The sequence below is a fragment of the Ammospiza nelsoni genome, chromosome 12 (assembly GCF_027579445.1).
Source record: "Ammospiza nelsoni isolate bAmmNel1 chromosome 12, bAmmNel1.pri, whole genome shotgun sequence".
Lineage (NCBI taxonomy): Eukaryota > Metazoa > Chordata > Aves > Passeriformes > Passerellidae > Ammospiza > Ammospiza nelsoni.
Genome location: NC_080644.1, coordinates 20,082,779 through 20,094,594, shown reverse-complemented (window position 1 = coordinate 20,094,594; position 11,816 = coordinate 20,082,779). Strand labels below are relative to the sequence as shown.

The 11,816-nt window shown below is 51.4% G+C and overlaps 1 long non-coding RNA gene across 1 annotated transcript; it reads right to left on the bottom strand.

The window, feature by feature from the left end:
- Positions 1-525: 525 nt before the first annotated feature.
- On the bottom strand, positions 526-2,045 carry LOC132078760 (uncharacterized). Its single transcript, XR_009419294.1, has 5 exons — positions 1,956-2,045; positions 1,371-1,406; positions 1,208-1,246; positions 749-817; positions 526-667 (listed from the first exon to the last, which is right to left on the bottom strand). It is a non-coding gene; the product is annotated as an uncharacterized LOC132078760 (long non-coding RNA).
- Positions 2,046-11,816: the final 9,771 nt, after the last annotated feature.

The following is an 11,816-nucleotide window of genomic DNA, read 5'->3' as shown; positions in this document are numbered from 1 at the left end:
GAGGAAGAGTCAACAGACAGCCTTTGGGAGGAGCTAGGGCTGCCTGTTGCAACAGCAAGGCTATAAAAGGGAGAGCAGCCATTGTGTGGATGAGCCAGACACGTGGTTACCAGCCATGAAGTGGGGGAGGCTCCCAGCACTGTAACTTTTTCCTTATTTAGTCCTTTTGTTGTAAGTTTGGTTAAGGTTTTAATAAACCTTTCAAAATTTTGAGAAGTGAACGGTCATTTCTCACAGAGAGAAAAAGTTTTAAAAGAAAGCTTTTTTTAAATTTGTTTTTCTTTTAAACCCAGGCCATTCCTACCACACTCACAGTGAACCACAGCCTTTCTCACCACCTGGACACCCACCCCCCCAGTCAACTCACTCCCCCTGGATTCTGCACAACTCCCAACACACCATTTGTCGAGGGGAAGGCACAGACTGTGTAAAGGCAGCAGAGCCCAGACCTGGCCTGACTTCCCTGGACCACTGGAAAGGAGGAAATCCAGATCCACAGACACACACACGGACACTGAGCAAAGCTTTGCTCAAAGGGTTTATTGATTCTTGATGATTGATTCTTCAGGGGAAATGGCCCAGGGCTCAAAGAGTTCAGGGGGTTCCTCCAGGGATGATCATCTCCTCATGCCACTGGAGAGGAAAAAGGACACTGGTCCTTCCAACCCTAAAAGACCAACCCCAGAAGGTGACCTCTGGAGCCCCTCTGGGCTTTGTCCCCAGCCCTGTCCCTGCAGGCACGGCTCACCTAGGCATCCAGAGAGGCAGCCAGGTGCTTCTGCCGCAAGAGAGCCCGCAGCTCTTCAGCCACAGGGGGCTGGGGACAAAGGCAGCGTTAGAGACCCACTGGGGGCACCGGGCTGCACTGGGAGGCAGGGGAGAGCAGGGGGGCTTTGGGGAAGGGGCTGTGGCAGCAATGGGGTGCAGGAGCTGCTGTGCTGCTGCCCGGAAGCACTGGGCTCCGGGCCAAGAGGCACAACTGGGGCAGGGGCTGCGTCCTGGCTCATCCAGGGGGTCCTGGGGTGACAGGGATGGAATGCAGCATGGCCCTGGGCAAAGGCTTCACTGGGGAGGAGCCCTAGGGCAGGGCATTGTCTGGGCTGTCAGGAAGGGTGCACTGGGCTGTGCTGGGACAGACTGGGATGGCCTGGGCTGTGGTGGCCATGCAATGGGAGGGTCTGGCACCGGCAGAACTCGTGGTACCCACCAGAGGCGTCTCCAGGACCGCGACATTGTCTAAATCCAACTGCAGAGAGACCAGGAGACCTCGCTGGTCACTGGGATGTCCCCAGTGCCAGCAAGGGATGGGGGGACACCACTGCCCCCCAGTTCCCTGAGGGGATGCCCTCCAATGCCAGCAGCCCACTCACCTCCCGCAGATCATCTTGGGTTCCTTCCAGGAGTGCCTGGAAAGGAGAACAAAGGCTGGGTCTGGACTGGACCATGTGGGGCTGGGGGGGACACAGGTGCAGGGAGCAGAGCACAGGCAGAGGGATGGGAATTCAGGGCCTCCAAGAAGATCTGTTTGAGGTGGGGGGAGACCCAAAAGCACTGATCTGGGGTCAATTGAGAGTCCAGGGGACAGGGCTGGGGGTGTGGAAGGAGCAGGGTGTGAGGTACAGGGGAGGAGAAAGGAATTGAGGTGTAGGGACATGAGAGTGCAAGGGAGGGGCTTGGTGAGGACAGAAGAATGAGGACAGGTGGGACAAAACCAACAGGACTGGGAGATGGTGTGGGAGGGGGGGGTGAGTCAGGGAATTGTACAGGGGGACCCCTCTGCAGTGGCCAGGAAGAAAGACAAAGGATTGAGGGGGGGCATGAAAGGAAAGGTCTCAGGAATGGTCAGTGGGAGGGCAGCTGGGGACCCTGAATGGGACACAGAGGAGGGACCAAAAGGGTGGGATGGGAGGCCAGAAAGGGCAGGATGTGGGGACAGTGTTTGGCTGGTGCCTCACCTTGGCCTGTGCCGGGGGGCACAGCAGGATGGAGAAGAGCAGGGCCACGCTGATCACAGCCACCTTCATCTTCCTCTGGCTCTGGGCAGCGCTGCCTGAGGCTGCATCAGGTGAGGAGCACCTTTATCCCTGCCGGGACTCCTCCCTGCACCCTCCCTGCCAGCCCCCAGGCCAAAGCCCGGCTTGGCACAGCCCCTAGCCCTGGCACAGAGCCCATCCCCACCTGAGGCACGGATCCAGCCCCCTTGCCTGGCATCCCTCCAGCTTCCTGCACAGGGCAGCTGCCCCTGGAAGGGCCCAGGCACCTGTGGGGCTAAGGGGGGCAGCCAGGGAGCCAAAGGCACCTGGGGACCCTGTGGGGACAACCCCCAGTCCAACACAATCCATCCTCCAACAGCCCCAGTGCCAGATCCCCCATCTCCTGCTGCCCCTCCCCTCCCAGAGCTTTCCCTGTGGGACACCCCAGAGCTTAGCCTGGCCCCAAACCCAACATGTGGGAGAACAAGGGGAACAAGGGACACGTGATCAGGTGGCTGATTGGCATCTCAGACACCGCAGACACTGGGGAGCACTGGGCAATGCTGATCACCTGCAGACAAGGCTGAGGGCTGGGGAATGGCTCAGCTGTGACAATTCCCACATCCACACAACTCGATATCCCTTTCCCTGCAGATGCCAAACCCGACCAAGCTCCATGCCCAGAGCACTGTCCAGAGGGGAATATGCCCTGCCCTGCTCCTCATCCTGTCACACCTGCAGCCTCGGAGCCCTCCCAGAGCACCTGGGTCATGGCCCTGGCTCTGGGCCCAGGCCAGCACTGGAACTGAGCAGGATGTGCCCATCCCAGGGCACATGGGAAAGTGGGCACCTGTCCCCAGGCAGCCACTCGGAGCTAATTGGGGTGACAGAGGTGCCCTGTGAGGAGGAGGGGTGTTGGTGCCTGCCAGCATCTCTGACGAGCCCTGTTTACCCAGGCCCTGAGGCACCAGGAGGACATTCAGACATCCTGGGCCTCCAGGAAGGAAAATCCACAGTGAAGTGGTTTCTGAGAGCTGTCCAAGGCTGTGATTCCTGTTCGACATTCCAGGGCATTAGTGAGGGGTTCTGCATCTCTCTTTTTCCGGGGACCTTTTGGATCCAGCAGAGATGTCTTGTGGGCCACCTGGGAAAACATCTCAGGCCACTGCCTTGACTGTTTGCTCTGGAACTTGCCCCAGGAGCTGCAGGGCCCAAGGGGGAGGATTTTCCTCAGGGGTTTTGCTGCTTTGTGCCCTTGGAGAAGAGACCAATGGGAGATTTGAATAGACGGACAAGAGCTGTGACATCATTGGTGGGCTGAGGTCACCTTGGGGAGAAATTTAAGGAAGTGTCTGCAGGGTCCTAAATGGTGAATGAATGGATGAAGGAGATTCTCACTGTCCTGACCCACTATCCAGCAAAACCACAGACAAGGGAAGAGGCCTGGTGGAGTCAGGGGAGAAGCAGACCTGGTTGAGCCTGGTGCACACTGGGTAGTGTGGGGTGATCCCCTGCTGGTGTCCCAGCTGTCAGTGCAATACCACTGCTCTGATGGACTGGGTCCGTAAGAAACAAAAGAAGTGATCAAGCTCAGGGGAGAAGGGGATTTGGTCGCACTTCTCTTCTCTGGGAGTTTCTCTCTGAGAGAGGACATTCCATGAGAATTGGGATGCGGTAAAGGACAGGGCTGAGGGCAGCTGCTCCCTCTCTCTCTGGGCTTCGGATGAGGACGCTGGGAGCTGCTGCTTGGGAAAAGGAATTGGTTGAGCAGGTGGCCAGAGCAGCTTCCCCAGGCAGGTGCTGTCAGGTGCCTGCAGCACCAAAAGCGTCTCCACTTGGGGCTGCCTTGACAACTCCCCCAGCCCAGCAGACCCTGAGCCCAGATGGTGCAATCAAAGCCTCACCAGAGGGACGAGAGGACTCCTCACATAGCAGATCCAGCTGGGTTTATTAAGGGAAAATCCCAGGGTCCAGGTGAAGTGAGGGAGAAGAGGGAAACAGGAGCAAGCAGGAACACAACCTCTGCTGAAGGGAACCAGAGGCAAAGAGCTAGGAACAGGGCTGGAGCCGGGGTATATAACTGGAGGAAGACAGGAGGGGTCATCCAATGGGGAATGGAGCCAGGGCTGGAGTTAAGGTGGGGTGACACAGGATACACCAATGGGGGAGCAGAGTGGGAGGGGTCTCTCAGGGAAAGCCAATGGAGGAACAGGGAGTACAGAACTTTCTGGAACTGGGGGATGAACAGCAGTCGATTGACAACAGCACATTAACATTAACAAGCAAAGAACCATGGGGAATTGCACCAGTCTCTCACCTTAATTTAAACAGTGCTGTCCTCCCATGGCATTCCAGGTTCGTCTTCTCCATGGCTGTCTCCCACATCTCCCCCTTTTTTATTTATTAAATAAACATTTCCCAGTGTTTTGTCAATTCTTTTCTGAAAACACATCAGTGCTGCTGAAACGATAACAACTATGAGAAGGACCCACAATAAACTTTTAAGAATGGGGGCCACCCACAGAGGAACGCCCCACTGCCTGATCATTTTGTCCATCATGTCCACAACTTTATTTTCAGTAAGAAGGGACTTCATTTGCTCTTGCATTTGTTTGATGTTGGCCTGGATCGATGTGCTTTTCGATGGCACGTTAAAGCAACAAAGCCCTTTGAAATCTTCACAACCATGGCCATGGGAGAGCAGCAGGAAAGCGATGGCTGCTCTGTTCTGAAGGGTGGCATGTCTGGTGGTTTCCTCGTCCACTAGAAGTTCTGATAAGGCAGGGGACGTAGCGTTGGTCTGCTTACTAAGCCAGCACTCCAGGTGAGAAAGCTCACTGAGGGCCTTTGCAGCTGCAACCCATGGTAGAAAGACAGAAACAGCGACCCTCTTCGTCTTGCCCCAATTATAAATTTGGTCATCACAATTTTGATTGAATTGGGAGTATGATCTTTTCTGGCGTGCCAATTGAGTTTCTCATTTCCAGTTTTTTATTTGGGTAGTGTTTGGGGTGAGGGTAGTAAGCTGACCAAGGCTGCAGGGGCCCCCTTTGATCTTTGAGGGGATCCCTGCCCACACCCCACAGATGGGAAACACTTAGTTGGGAAGCACTCTGGGAAATGGAGAGGACTTAGATAATGTTTCAGCAGTATAATTGTACCAGTCAACGACATTGTATCTCTTATCATTTGGTGATATATCTTTTCTTACTATCATCTGTTGTTTTGGATTTCTCATGCCAATTTTGTTGGGGTTGCTCATAGAAAAAGTTTACACAATAAGTCACTTTGAGGAGCCTGGTAGGTCTAGTTCTTTGGGCTCCTGTGGTGCATGTGGTAAGATCTTCATCCACTTGTCCCAGGTGTCTACCGGGGTGGACTTCTTACCTGCATAGGTATATTCATTTGGTGACAGGGGGATTCCGACCTTACATGTAGACAGTGGGGCTTTTGCACATCCCATGGCTGTGCAAAAGTTGTCTTGCTTGAGAGATTTCGCCAGTGTGACCCATACGTTTTCTGTTGGTTGTGGCACGACCCATCCAACCACTGTTTGGATGCACAGGAGCACAATGACAGTGGCAGCAGCTGTTAAGGTATTTTGGGGTGTCCTGGGAGTGGCCATCGGGTCCTCAAATGAGTCAGTTATCAACTGTTCGAGCACTGATAGAAACATGAATGGTCAAGTTAGTTGTCACTGTAATTTTCTTCGTTTTGTCCCTATGGTTGGGAGGGTGAGGGATTGGCAATTGGGGCAGGTGGAGACAATTGCCTTGGCTTGGTCTCTGGAAATCTTAAATTGATGCACTAAAGCTGGAGCCTTCTTATGGAAGACTGCATGGCTTAGACGAGCCTTTTGAAAGACGTGTGGTGCAGTGGGGGAAATGTGGGTGGCACTTGCTGCCATTGCTAACAAGTCTGCTCTCCGGTTGCCCTCAGTGATGTATCTTGGCAGCTCTGTGTGCGACCGGACATGCAGGATGTGATAAGGTTGCTCTCTGTGGGAGATGAACCAAATTAATTTAGAGAGCAAGCTGTATAATTTTTTATTTTGGACTTTCTTGAGCAGGGCACGCTCTGCCTGCTCTGCTATCCTGGTGACAAATGCAGAATCTGTGACTAATTTGAAGGGTTGTTTGAATGTTCAAAACGCCCTCACAGCTGCAGCAAGTTCTGCAGTCTGGGAGGAACCTTCAACAACCTGGATATCAGACTCCTCCTTCTGAGTGTCAGGGTCCCTCAAGGTGAACACTGACTTGAGAGATTGTCTGAATCATCAGTGAACTTGGTGATAGCGTTTTTGAGTGGAGTTTTACTTTTATACGATTTTGGGGCCAAATGCAGTGAATCTTTAAAAAGTCTTTGTTTAGGATAATGAATTGAAACTTTTCTGGGATAGCTGTCTAATGAAATTTGCGGATGTTCATTTGTTTGTAATAGAGAATCCAATTGTTCCAAAGTATAAAAGAGGGAAATGCATGCCAGATTGCAAGCTGTGAGGGTCCGGAGGCAATGTCGGCCTATAATAATAAGTTTGGCTACAAGTTCGGGTGGGTGGTGACTGTTTGATGTGGTTGGTGTGGCAGAAAAAGCCACTTGATGGTGATGAGTGGGTTTTTTGCAGTATGATCCCACTGATAGAGCAATGCATGGAAGTGTGGGCACTTACCAAAAATACCGAGGCTGAGGGGAAGGGACCGGTCTGTCCGATGCGCCTGGCGGTGTTTGATGGCGTTGACAACTCTCTCCAAAGCCTCACAGGCTTCTGGCGTTAACGAGCGTGGGGAAGCCAGGTCACCATCTCCTCGTAGAAGGTCCAAGAGCGGTGCCAGTTCTTCTGTGGTGAGGCCCAGGAGAGGTCAGATCCAGGTGATGACGCCGCACAGCTGTTGCATGTCTCTTAATGTGTGGGCGTGCTCGTTGATGGATAGAGTATGGGGCACTATGGTCCTTCCTGTGATTAAAAACTCGAGGTACTTCCATGGGCTCGATAGCTGGATTTTTTCCTGGGCTATCTGAAACCCCACACTTCTGACTGCTGTGACAGTCTTGGAAAGTGCTGTGTCTAATAAGTGTTGATGGAAGCACAGATTAGTACATCATCCATGTAATGCAGGTGTAAGACTCTGCCTGAAGTTTCTCTCATCTGCCTCACATTTGTCATTGGGGACCACGGAAGAAAAGACCCTTGTCTGAAGTTTCTGGCCCTGTTGGAGAAAGTTACATGCCAAGGGCCCCGAGACCTGAGCACAGCTCCTGGCATTGCTAAGCTATTGTTCACAGGTGTGTTTGCTGTATGCTACGCTGTACCCAATGAAAGAAAGAAGGGGGCAGCTTGTCTTTTTGCAACACTAGCCTTGGAAGTTGTCCCACCTCTCGGCCTGGCTGGACTTCTCCTGAGTGTTGGGTGTCCCCACAGAAGACTCCTCACTTGTCTTACAACTGCCGTGACAGACAGACTGAGATGTAAGAAGCCTCTCCATCAAAGACCGAGACATGAAACCCTTATGTGAAAAGGCCCCCCACACTCTTTCCAAGGACTGGGACTGAGGCCCCTAACCTGGGGGAGGTGTGTGGGGGAGGCAAGCTGACCGAAGCAAGATGGACGTTGCAGGTGCGAGCAGTGGACCAAGAAGACAATGGCTCTCGCCCACTGCTGAGAACATGGACTGCGTGTACCTTTCTCTAAAAACTATATTTTCCCCCCAAAATGCAATAGACTACCTTTGATTTGGTTTCAAGTTTTACCCCTTCCCCCATCAAAAAAAAGAGAGTATAATAGAGTTCAGATGAACTGCAACCCTGAGATCTCCCTGGACGTGACCTGGTGAACTCCATTGGCTGGACATCGAAGAACTTCACCGTTTCTACGTTTGGTAGCTCTATACCTTCCTTTCTCTTCCTCCCTCTTTTTCCCTTTTCCCCAGTTCCTCCCCAACACATTTTGTTGTGGTTATTCAATAATGGTACATTTGTTTTGATTATCACTGCAACCCCCTGTACCGTGTCAGTGTTTTTTGCACTCTGAGATCAACCCACAAACCATCACGAAACCCGTTCATAAGGATGGATCGTGACACTTGCATACATAATATATAAATCTTCTATCAAGCCTTAAAAATTCTCTACAAATTCATTTCCAACATTACTGGGTCTGGCACTGCCAAGATCTGGTGCTTGCTGCCACCACCAGTGCCCAGATCTGGAAATTCCCTTGTTCCAGCAGAGCAAAATCCAGCAATTTTCTGGTAAAGGAGGACAAAATCTGACAATTTCCGCTTCCAGCATCGGCAATGCCAAGGTCTGGTGTTTGCTGCCACTGCCCGTACCCCAATCTGGACATTTCTCGGTTCCAACACAGCCAAGTGCAGCAATTTTTTTGAAAAAGAGGACAAAATGCAGCAATTTCCTGGTGCCAAGACTGTCACCACTCAGACCTGGTGTTTGATAGCACTGCCCATGCCCAGATCTGGACATTTCCCTGTGCCACCACAGCCCAAGTGCAGCAATTTGCTGGCAAAGAAAGCCCAAACCCGGCAGCTTCCTGGTGCTGCCACCAGCAGCACTGTCTGTGTCTCTCTGGGAGCCCCTCAGGATCCCCGGCCAGTCCCGAGTTGGCAGACACCCGGGGCAGCCCCGACACGGCCGACAGCGGGGAGACGCTCTCTGTGCCCCGAGGGTCCTGAGGGCACCTGGGCTGGGCGCCTTTGCAGCACAAGAGACACCAGAGACATCGGTAGGAGATAAAGGGCCGACTCTTAGCAGGGGTTATTCCAAGGTTTTATTCTAGGAGTCCCAAAGGAGCCCCTACACCTCAGGGGAGAGCCCTGGGAGATGTGCCAAGGTTACATTTAAAGGGAGGTGGAAACCCAAAGGAGATAACATCTTATGGACCAATAAGTGACCTTAAGGGATGGGTACTGGGGGACAGACATTTAGGACAGCATATAGGGCAAGGCTTGGGGTGCTGATCCCTGGCCTCTGGCTAATCAATCTACATCCTGGACCGAAGCTTCTAGATGGAGGGGATGGGATGCTGAGTGATTGACAGAGAGGCAGGGTGGGGATTTGGAGATGATCTCAGCAAGGGAAAGGGGTTAGACAGGTAAAGGGAGGGGGGTACAGTCTAGAATAAACCATTTGGGAAAAATGTGGGGATACAAAACAAACTACTTCCAAGTATTACAAAGTATAAAAATGTACTACAACATTTGTTATAAAGATACAGTTTTTATTTCTGTTGTTAATTATAAGCTTAGACATAATAGTGAAATAGCTGATATAAGTATGCTTGTGTTAAAATGCCTGCTTGGATGGGATAACATCCAATGAACATGAGATGAAGACACCTGGTACAGATGTGCCAGCCATCAGCACTCACTGTCTGAAGGCAGTGTGGGCCGTGGCCAAAACTGAAGGTGATGATAAAAAAAGGACCAAAACCACAACCAAGGCATGTGCATGCTCTAAAAAGGTGGAACCGAGGAGGAGCCATGCTAAACAGTTCTTGGAATATGGAAACTAGTTTGGGAAAAAAGTTTACTATGCAGGAGTGGCCATGAATATGCAACAGGCTGATGGAAGGAAAAGGTATTTAAGGGATATCCCGAAGATAACAGGGTGGTCTTGATTCAGTGCCAAGATGCACTCAGCCGTAATAACCTTTGCTCCATGCTCCCCTTGACCTTTATTAAACTCTTTGAATTTTCCCAGGAGAGTGACCATGTTTCTCCCAGCCCCGAGCAGAGAGCTCTGCCCGGGGCCTCCGGGCAAAAGCAGCGGCGCTCGGCAGCGGCCCCAGCCCGCCCAGGCCCGGGCATTGCCCCGCACCGGGACAAAATCCTGCCCGAAGGAGCCCTTGGAATGCCCGCCCGCGGCTCCTGCGCGTCCCAAAGCTCCCGGTGCTGCCCCCGGTGCTGCCGCAGCCGTGGCTCCGGACAAGGGGGGCTCGGCGGGACCCCCGGGCCGGGCCCCCTCCCAGCCATGCCCGCCCCGGGGCTGATGCTCGGCCCGGGCTCTCTCGCTGCTCCGGCTCCCGCACGGCCCCGCTGGGAGCGGGCCCCGAGCGTCTGCCCGGCCCAGGGTCAGTGTCCATGGCCGGGCCCTGCCCAGGGCTGCGGCCCCTGCCCACCCCCGGCACAACCTGCGGCTCCAGCGCAGCTCCCTCCAGCCGGGCACTGAGGGTTCCAGCCAGGAACAACATTCTGGTCATGGCATCTCTGCTATCTCTGCTCACATGGGCACAACATCCCGGTCACGGCATCTCTGGTGTTCCTGCTCACATGGTGTGAAAAAGGCATGTATTTTATGATTGGCTTTTTGCAAATATTAAAATCAATATTATATGTGTTGTGTTAGAAAGCAATGCTGAATTCATTTTCTTAAGTACTGCGTTAAATATAGTTTTAGGTTATAAAAATTGTTAAAATATAAACTATGCTATGTAAGATGCTTTGTTTAAAAGAAAGGACTTGTAGCGAGATAGCAGCCGCAGGACACCTAGATCTTTCAGAGAAAAAGAATTTATTGCTCTCTTATCAGAAGAAACAAACTTCTTCCTGCCTGGAAGGCACGGTTAGGATTGGAGGGAAGAAGTTAACACTGACCAGACAGAATCCTGTGTTTGAATGGAATTTATGCATCATGTATGAATATGCAATGCGCTATTGTTTTTAAGGGTTAGTCCTTTGTGAACGGGTGTCCTTTTTCGGGCTCATGCTGCCCAGAAAAAGGTACCTGGATGTCCGTAACTCTTTGCTTTTATTATCTCATATTGTCCTAATTCAATTTGTCCAAATTGTTATTACTCTAATTGTGTCACTATTCTTTTTAACCATTTTATTACTATTAAACTTTTAAAAATTTTAAAAACAAGTGACTGGCGTTTTTCACAATTTGATAGCAGAGGATGGTTTGCCGGCCAGGAGTGGCTGGCTCCGTGCCAGGGGGGCTCCCAGACTGTCGGGGTCCCGAGCCCAGGATGGCAGCATCGGCCCGGTAAGTGGGCCGAGAGAGAGAGAGAAAGAGAGAGAGAGAGAGAGAGAGAGAGAGAGGGCAAAAGAGACCCAGGGCAGCCCCCAGGGTCCCCATGCCCGGGGCTGCTCTCCCCGGCTCCGGCCCTGCAGCCAAGGGGCCGCACTGGGGGAAGGGCCAAGAACAGCACTGACAGCAAGGCTGTGAAGAGAGGGGGAGAGGGGCTAGCACTCAAAGATATAATCAAAGCAGAGATTGATGACTCTCCAAACCTCACAAAGTGGTTTGTTTTTCTTAAGTAAGAAGTTTTTTGTTTTGTTTTTTTTTTTTTCTTTTGTGTATTTTGTTTGCTGTTAATGAGAAGGTTTTTTTCCTGAAGAAGAAGACGCTGCTGTAAAGAAAGCTTTTAGCTAAACCCAGAAAGTTTAGGAGGAAATCAAATAGTAAAAGTTAATGCAGTATTATCTTTCTTTTATTACTATGCTATTAAGAAGTCCTTTCCAGGTACTACTGAGGCAACAATCAAAATCACGGAAAGAGAGTGAATTCATGCCAGCAGAATCAAAGGACTTGTGAAGAAACTTGAGGAACGGACTATCACATTTAAACCGGGTGATACTGAACTGACTTTCCAATGGGGACTGAGTGGTAATGGTTTGAGAAAACCCAAATGATCCAAGAAATGTACAAAGAATAACACTGAATTTAGAAATAAGATAACGCTTATATCACTGGTTTTGAGCACTGCCTGAATAAAACATCTCCTTGGGGGAGGAATACTTCAGATAGAAAGATCAAGAATGTTTTTGTATTCTGACCTTAGCCTGAGAATTGTACAGGGGAGAAGGAGAATTACCATTTCCATTAGTA